The sequence below is a fragment of the Oncorhynchus mykiss genome, chromosome 4 (assembly GCF_057628025.1).
Source record: "Oncorhynchus mykiss isolate SJ-2025 chromosome 4, ASM5762802v1, whole genome shotgun sequence".
NCBI lineage: Eukaryota > Metazoa > Chordata > Actinopteri > Salmoniformes > Salmonidae > Oncorhynchus > Oncorhynchus mykiss.
The window spans coordinates 61118735-61127796 of NC_143025.1; the positions used below are offsets into that span (position 1 = coordinate 61118735).

The following is a 9062-nucleotide window of genomic DNA, read 5'->3' on the forward strand; positions in this document are numbered from 1 at the left end:
TAGGTACATATGAGGACAATGCACGCCAGAAATTTCCAGACGGCAATCCCCTCCACCCTCTCAGAATGGCCTCGTCGGGGCATGGACTTTACAAGGTGTCGAAAGCATTCCACAGGGATGCTGGCCCATGTTGAATCCAATGCTTTCCACAGGTGTGTCAAGTTGGCTGGATGTCCTTTGGGTGGTGGACCATTCTTAATATACAAGGGAAACTGTTGAACGTGAAAAACCCAGCAGCATTGCAGTTCTTGGCACAAACCGGTGTGCCTGGCACCTACTACCATACCCCGTTCAAAGACACAAATCTTTTGTCTTGCTCATTCACTCTCTGAATAGTACACATACACAATCCATGTCTCAAATGTCTCAAGGCTTAAAAATCCTCCTCCTCTTCATCTACACTCATTGAAGTGGATTTAACAAGTGACATCAATAAGGAATCATAGCTTTCACATGGATGCACCTGGTAAGTCTGTCAGGGAAAGAGCAGGTGTTCTTAATGTTTTGTATACTCAGTGTAGACTGCCCAGGTGAATCCAGGTAAAAGCTTTGATTCCTTATTGATGACACTTGTTGTAGAGCTAGGGATAGGGTGGTCAGGGTTGGATTCTCGTTCCTTTTGTTGAACCCTCCCAGTTGCCTCATTGATGCTCAAAGAGGCTCAGTGACACATCAAAACACATGTGTAAATGTATGCATTTTTGTCAGGCAGGACCATACAGCACTAAATGAGAGCAAAGTGTACTTGGGAAGTTGGCAATTCCACCACAGATAAACTGAAAGGTGGTGCCATAAAAAAGAGCTATTGAGGCCGACGCTGCTAAATGTGTGAAATTAACTGTCAATAGCCATCTACTAGGCAGTTATACAGTGTGTTTTAAAAAAAACTAAATACAAGGCCAATTCGGGGACTCTGTGTTTTTAAATTGTTTTATCAATATTTATTTGCTTCTGAATCTCAGTCTCTTCAGCCCAGCGAGTGAGTTAATGAGACGTTTTAACAAGTGACTCGTGTCGGATTACATTACATAGCCACCGCCACTGAAGGCTGAAAAGTCCTGCCCATCTCCCGCTTATTTCAAAGACCCGTCACTTCTTCGCAAAAAGATATGCATATGTATGTCAAACGAAGCACAACGCTGGAAATCTATCCGCATCCACATAAACTAGTACCGGCATTGTTCTTTGACAAACACAGAAGGTTGCATATTGAATTCAATAGAAGAAAACAGAGAGAGTGAGGGGGAGAGACTGCCAGTTCCTTATTGTAGCCTTTGGTTGTATTATACAGCCAAAACATTAAGGAACTGGCAGTCTCTCTCTCTCCTTCTCTCTCTCTCGCTCTGTTTTCTTCTATTGAATTATATGTAGCCTAATATTTAAACACTTAGGTAAGTGGGCAGGGGAGAACACTTGGCATGACTAATTTGACATGTGTAGTTAGGCTGTTATAAGGTATTATATGCTGAGTTTACAAAATATTATGAACACCTGCTCTATCCCTGACAGACTGACCCGGTGAATCCAGGTGAAAGCTATGATCCCTTATTAATGTCACTTGTTAAATCCACTTCAATCTGTGTACAGGAAGGGGAAGGGTTAAAGAAGGATTGAGACATTTGAAACATGGATTGGGTGTGTGTGTCATTCAGAGGTTGAATGGGCAAGACAAAAGATGTAAGTGCCTTTGAACAGGGTATGGTAGTAGGTGCCAGGCGCACCGGTTTGTGTCAAGAACTGCAACGCTGCTGGGATTTTCAACCTCAACAGTTTCCCGTGTGTATCAAGAATGGTCCACCACCCAAAGGACATCCAGCAAACTTGACACAACTATGGGAAGCATTAGAGTCAACTTAGGCCAGCATCCCCCGTGGAACTCTTTCGACACCTTGTAGAGTCCATGCCCTGAAGAATTCAGGCTGTTCTGAGTTTCAGCCTTGTGTGGCTGAAATGCCAGGCCCTAACTTTTTTCCCAGTCCACCCCTGTCAGAGCTTGCAATATTGGGTTACATGAGCTGCTAGTTGGGGCAACCTGCACTGTAGCGGCTACAGTTTAGCCAATGCCCCTATGTGCCCCAGCCCATTGAAGGCACTAATGGCACAGTCTCATGGCACAGGGAGAAGGGCTCACATGCAGGGGCAGGAATGGGTAACAAAGACATAAAACTTTTAATGGACAACACATTCAGAATTCCTGGCCCTAAAGAAAACATTTGTCTTAATAAAGGAGGTGTTGATTTGAATAAGTCACCAAACCAGTCTGTGACATACATATGGCCTTCGTTAAACGTTGAAAAGATTGTTTGTATATTTACTCTGATGTGGCTGAGAAGTAATTATTTTGAATTTGGTTTTTTTTAATAAAGGAAGAAATTAAGACATGCATCCCAAATGGCACCCTATTCCCTATGTAGTGGACTACTTTTGACCAGGGCCCATAAGGTTTCGTTCAAGATTAGTGCACTATATGTAATAAATAGGGTGCCATTTGAAACACTGGGCTTGCGTCTGTCCTCTTTTAATAAACATGCCATATTAAGGTAATCAGTAATGAGGAGTTGACAAGGATTTAATGTCTTGTTTTGAGGTCTGTCAATGTGACTGCGCTTAAACATTTCTCTGTACTTGTACTTCGAAAGTATTTGCCCCATACTAGCTCAATTGGCTTTTCTTTTGGAATAGCTGCAAAACTAGCTAGGGCTCATTTCAAACTAATTTAGTCAAGTCAATTATTAGTCAGTCATTAATATAAGTACAAGGACATGTTTTCCTTCAGTTGGGTCTGAATTCATTGCAATGGAATTGTAATTAAAGTTGCCTTTTGGACTGATAGAGGGAGGCTGCTCTCGTGAGGCATTTGATCAACAAACGGACACTCACTTTAGTGACCTGCAGACAATTCACTAAGTAAGTCTAGATTAGGAACGCGAAGCGAGGCGGCCATCTCTGTCGGCGCCGGAAGTCAATGATTAGAAATTAGATTAGAAATTGGTTGCTGTTAAACAAATCGCATGGATCAATCAACATGTTCTGTTTCTCTGACGGATACATCTCAAGACTTAAGAGGGAAAGTTACCATAAACTGTGTTACACTGATCCCTATTAGAAACAAAAAACAAAGTTTTAATTGAGAGGTAGGCATTGGTCTGAAGCTGAAAAATAAAGGAAATTCACATGAGCACCACAATGCCTACTCCACCCATGCACTACCAAGGTTTTCCAGCACAAAGCTTTGACCTACTACAGTAGCTGTGTTAGTCTATTGTACTTCAAATAATGTGTAGGCAAGTTGCTTAGGATTCAAACCTTCTCAAACTGCCTAATTCATACTCTTAGAGGAGGTGCTTCCACAATAATGTGATTTGTATCACAATCAAGTTAACGTATTGGATTCGTTAGCATTGGATTCGTCACACACCAGACTAATCGCATTCCACTACCTTTTCAAACTCTTTCAAATGATCTGAAAATAAGCTTTGCTTTTAAACTTACAAGACCATCATTTGATTAAGCGAGTGAGCTGTTTTGTCTTGCAGTAATGTGGTGTCTGTCTGTATTTCTTTAAACCTTTTTATTTAGCAATACATGTCCATGTCATTAAGAAAAAAATATATTCCATTACATCTATTTTTGATCAGTAGGTGCCCAACATAACACCAGGTGGTAGTGTGTTGGACACAGACACTCATATGTAGAGGTCTATAGAGCCTGTCTGCATTCCTGATTTCTGAAATAACACATATGGAATCATGTAGTAACAAAAAAAGTGTTAAACAAATTAAAATATTTTAGATTTTAGATTCTTCAGAGTAGCCACCCTTTGCCTTGATGACAGCTTTGCAAACTCTTGGCATTCTCTCAACCAGCTTCACCTGGAATGCTTTTCCAACATTCTTGAAGGAGTTCCCACATATGCTAAGCACTCGTTGGCTGCTTTTCCTTCACTCTGTGGTCCCACTCATCCCAAACCATCTCAATTGAGTTGAGGTCGGGTGATTGTGGAGGCCAGGTCATCTAATGCAGCACTCCATCACTCCTTCTTGGTAAAATAGCCCTTACACAGCATGGAGGTGTGTTGGGTCATTGTCCTGAATGCCTTGAATTCTAAATAAACCACTGACAGTGTCACCAGCAAAGCACCTCTACACCATCACACCAATGCCAAGAGAGGCAAAGGGTGGCCATTTGAAGAATCTCAAATATAAAATATATTTTAATTTGTTTTAACACTTTTTTGGTAACTACATGATTCCACATGTGTTAGTTCATAGGTTTGATGTCTTCACTATTATTCTACAATATAGAAAATAGTAAAAATAAAGGAAAACTCTTGAATAAGTAGTTGTTTGAAAACTTTTGACCGGTAGTGTATATATATATATATATATATATATATATATATATATATTAATCGCAGGACACCGTATAGTCCATTATTCCACTGAAGAGTATAAATTAGGCTGTTTGAGAACGTTTGAATCCTGAGCAACCTGCATACACATTGTTTGAAATACAACAGACCAACATAGCTACTGTGGTAGATCAAAGCTATGTGCTTAAAAACCTTAGTAGAGCATGGATGGAGTAGTCATTGTGGTGCTCGTGAATTTGCTTTTTTTTCAGCTACAGACCAATGCCTACTTCTAACTTACAACATTGCTTTTTGTTTTTAATTTCCATGGTTTCTACACCGGAAGATGATTTTCTTTTAAAGGGATACTGCACCTGCTGACTTTTCCTAGTTTTTTGGGTTGCTTCAGAATTGCAGGCGGCCATGACAGAAGCCAAACGTGTGTTGGCTTGGGGGCGTGGTTTGATATGGGTTTCGTGGGAGTGTCCTTGACACCACCAAAACATACCCATCTGTCAGAACCTTGCCCAAAGCTGTTTCCACCCAGTCAGCCACAACAAACAAACCTCCTGCAGGTTAAGCTCAATAAATACAGGTAAATGTATGGTGAGCTGCTTTGAATAGGTCAGAAGAATGCAATGGCTAAATTTATATAGATGTAGAGTGTAGAGTAAACAATCCTTTACATAATACCATAGAATCAGTGTTCGGCTAATATAACAATATGCACCTTTCATTGTAATCGTGAGCCGGTACAGATACTGTGCTTATCAGCATTTTGTCTGGTGGTAATGGGGCTACCTTGGAAAACATGTCAGAGTGGTCAGACCTTCCTGTGTGGTGTCCCCTATACAACAGGAGTTCCCTGATCCTGGTGCAGAATACACAGGGTTTCTGCCTCCCTCTCCATATTGATTTTTATCGAATTGAATGGTAATACAAGTAAAAGTTGTCTAGTAAAATCACGTAACATTGCAAATCTCCATGTGCTGACTCCATACATATGTCTGTGAACACATACACACATAGTCACTGTTCTATTACCAATGGCAGTAAGGATAGGTGATATCTGACACACAAACAGGTACTATGTAGAAGTTTGAACAGGTCAGATAAAACCTACCCAATGATGGTCTCCCCATCAAACGACTGAGGCTGTCGTCTGGCAAAAGCATTTCCAGTCCATCTGTAGAAATAGGCAGAGTTGAGGCAGAAGTCATCAGTGACACATGGAATGAAAAGGGTGTTGCTAATACTGGACATGTGTGTTGTACTGTATTAATAGTAATCACCTCATAGTGGATGTGTTGAGTGGAAATATTGAGTACCAGGTCTCTCTGCATCTCATGCCTCGGTGAACACACACACAGTCACTGTTCTGTTACCAATGGCAGTTAGGGATGGGTGATATTTGACAGACAAACATATACTATGTTGAAGTTTGAACAGGTCAAACTAAACCTACTTAACTCTGTTCTGTTCACCCCACGACGACTGTTGGCGAGCAGGCAAGAGGTGAGGTTGGAGGTAAGGTCTTTACCAGAGCAGCATAGATCAGCTTCTGGCCCCTCATCAACGATACTGGTCGGTCACACACACACAAACACACACAGAGCACTGATTAAATGATCAATGGTGGTTATGAGTAGCCTGGTGGAACCAACCTGATTGCTGCTTTCACCTTTTTGTTTCACTTCAGATATCATAAAATGTGAAGTGAAATAGAATGGGGAACACAGCAATCAGGCTAGGTTATGCCCTTGACATTATAAGCATGAAAGAAGTAGAAAATAAGCAACAAATAATGTCAGTTTACATAAATGATGTCTCTGAATTGGGTTATCAAATGAATCAAAGTAATGAAGTGGGTTGCCTTCTGTATTTGTATAAGTGATGAGCCTGTGAAAGCTGTTGCCGCTGACAGGTGAAGGTTGTTGGCAGGATACTTGCAAACATGAGGCTCACAGTGAAGGCATGTCTGCATGATGTTGATGAGGGGCCCCCTGCTGCTTTTCTCTGTGCTGCGTGTTCGGCTGCAAACAGGACATCTCTCGAACAACTGCAGCAGGTAATCTTATGAGGTGGTGTTGACTAGGAGGGCCTGTGACAGGGTAATATAATAGACAGCCAATTTCTTAATTGCATTTTGTTCTAAAGAAAGGACAAAGATTTTTGCTAATACACTTCACAACCAAAATGACTATCAGTTGCATCTGCTTGGCTGGGGAATTAGGCTACTAGTTCATCAAGCAGGGTGTTTTTGAATACAACTTTTAAAATATACATAACCAGGTACATAACCTGCAGTCTATGACCATGCTACTGGTATACTCACCACCATTGTACTGGGGACCAACAAACTCCAACCACCTATTCCTCATTATAGGCAGGGCATGCAAACCATAGTTGGTCAATCTGTAGAAGGCTTTTCAGTCTCAAATGTCCGTGATCCTTTAAAACAAATTCTGTGAAGGGAAGCAAAGTGGGCTTAGGGGTGATTTGCACGTGAAGCTTGGCAAAAAGGGGCATGATTTGTTCACATAATTGTAATCCAAACCCAACCTTCATTTACTCATTGTGACACACTGAGGATCCAAACTCTTATCCTATTTTGTAGTACATTTTGAGACTCAATCTAAAAAGGATTTATTCTAAAAAGCACAATTCAGTTTTTTTTTCTCTTAAACATAATGGAAAATGAGAAACAAAATGACAACATTCACATAAGTACATAGGTTGTTAGAAAACCAAGACGCTGATTTCCAAACGAGGTAACATGTTTCTGACTCCTATCGATGTCATATAGCCATTTTTAAGGGATTAGTGGTTTTTTAGGGGAAGTCGCTCTTTAAACATTTCCACATGCAAAAAAAAATGATTTTTTTTTGCAACCAAAAGTCTGTAATTGGCAGTGCTATTGGAACCTTTAATTTGGCCTCTGCTAAAGGGTCTGGGGCCTCATTTATAAAACTGTGCGGAGGATTCACGTCAAAAGGTGGCATACAGACAAAACACAGAAAGTGCTTACGCACTAAAATATTCTGATTTATAACACAGTGCGCATGCACGTCCCAAGCCGGTTTCCCTTTATAAATCACAATCAACTCGAAATTTTGCGCACGTGTGCGAGCGTCTTGTACCACCACCCTTTTAACGCCCATAGTTATAAATTGCCTATAAATAGTCAGTGAAGCGCCCCTAATTAATATTCATCCATACTGATTGCATAAAGGCAAATCCCGACAGAAAGGCAAAAAAAGCAATTTCACCCAGTGTGAAATGGAAGTTCTTGTAGAGGAGACTGATGCAAGAAAAAAAATATTGTTTGGTGGACACAGTGTGGGCATTTCAAATACCAAAAAGGCGTTAGCCTCCAACCACATACTGCCACTCTGTATGCTGCTGGCTCAGAAGGTCGGAACCTCTCAGAAAAAAAGTGGTCCGATAAAAGTGGAGGCCAAAAGACGCATAGCCTTACACAGACAAAGTGTTGGTGCCATGGGCGGGGAATGGGGACACCGGAAATCAAGCGACATGCTGTGTTATAGGGGAATCGCTCCTGAGTAGAGTAGTGACGGAGAAGGACACGGATATGCACGACGCATCGGAAGATCCAGGTATGTAATTAGTGTTCCCTCATTTGAAGAGTACACTAAATGCATTCAAGTTTAAACATTTGACAAACAATTGGGACATTTTCAATTGTTTTTAGTTGCTGCGTGTTCCAGCGGGGTCGGTGGTGCTGCAGCTGAGCAGGAGCTGAGTGCGCCCAGCCCCGGGGTCTCCACTGCACCTCACAATTCTCCAGCGTCCGTGTCCTCACAGATGCAATCCTACAAATGCAAAGAGACACCATCGACGCTATTAACGAGGTTGCCAAGGAGTTGACGTGGGACAGGCATGGCTTGTTTTCTGCGGGTGCTTATCTGTGAAGCTGGGCCCACTACAGCACAGAGATCCAAGAGAACAGCTCTTGGTAATCGAAACTGGTTCATAAGCCACTCATCATTGGCCAGTAAATCTTGCTGGTCTCTGAATTCTCTCTCCGAATTCTTCCATTCGCCAAATCTTCCAACCGTGCCAAAGCAGCCATTGTTGCGCCATTACGTATTGGTATTGCGTGCCTTTTTATACCCACCCATTTGATTGTCAAAGCTTACCAATTGCGTAACACCTTCAGGTGTGGTAAATACCTTGATTGTAACTGACAATGACAGGGCCATTATCACATTGACAGTTCTGCGCAACGAACATGAGAACAATAAATGAAACTGTGCACTCCTATCTGCCCGACTGAGGCATCGAAAACGGCATCAGTTTAAACGTAATTTGTCCTACCGTTCACCTTATTATTTATGAGAATACATTTCATAACATATTATTATTAGTATTGTTTAATAATTACAGATCCAATTAAATATGATTCTCGATTAAACTGTACAACATATTTGAGGTGTTATTTTGTAAAAACATATCTCCGTTTGTATTGATTATCCTAAATCATGTTTTCTTTAGTGTGCACTCAAGGGAACTCTTCATATATAATGCATGAGAGGTAATATTTTTGATTTATTTTACACAATAGTATCAATTTCAAAGCGTTTCTCAAGTTTCATCCATCAGACTCAGTTTCTAATTTCTCCAGTTTATTTTATTTTTTTACCTTTATTTAACTAGGCAAGTCAGTTAAGAACAAATTCTTATTTTCAAT

General features: G+C 40.9%; 1 long non-coding RNA gene across 1 annotated transcript; it reads left to right on the top strand.

The window, feature by feature from the left end:
- Positions 1 to 7579: 7579 nt before the first annotated feature.
- LOC149984097 (uncharacterized) lies at positions 7580 to 8798 on the top strand. The gene is made up of 2 exons (XR_016495360.1): positions 7580 to 7968; positions 8064 to 8798. It is a non-coding gene; the product is annotated as an uncharacterized LOC149984097 (long non-coding RNA).
- The last annotated feature ends 264 nt before the right edge of the window (positions 8799 to 9062 follow it).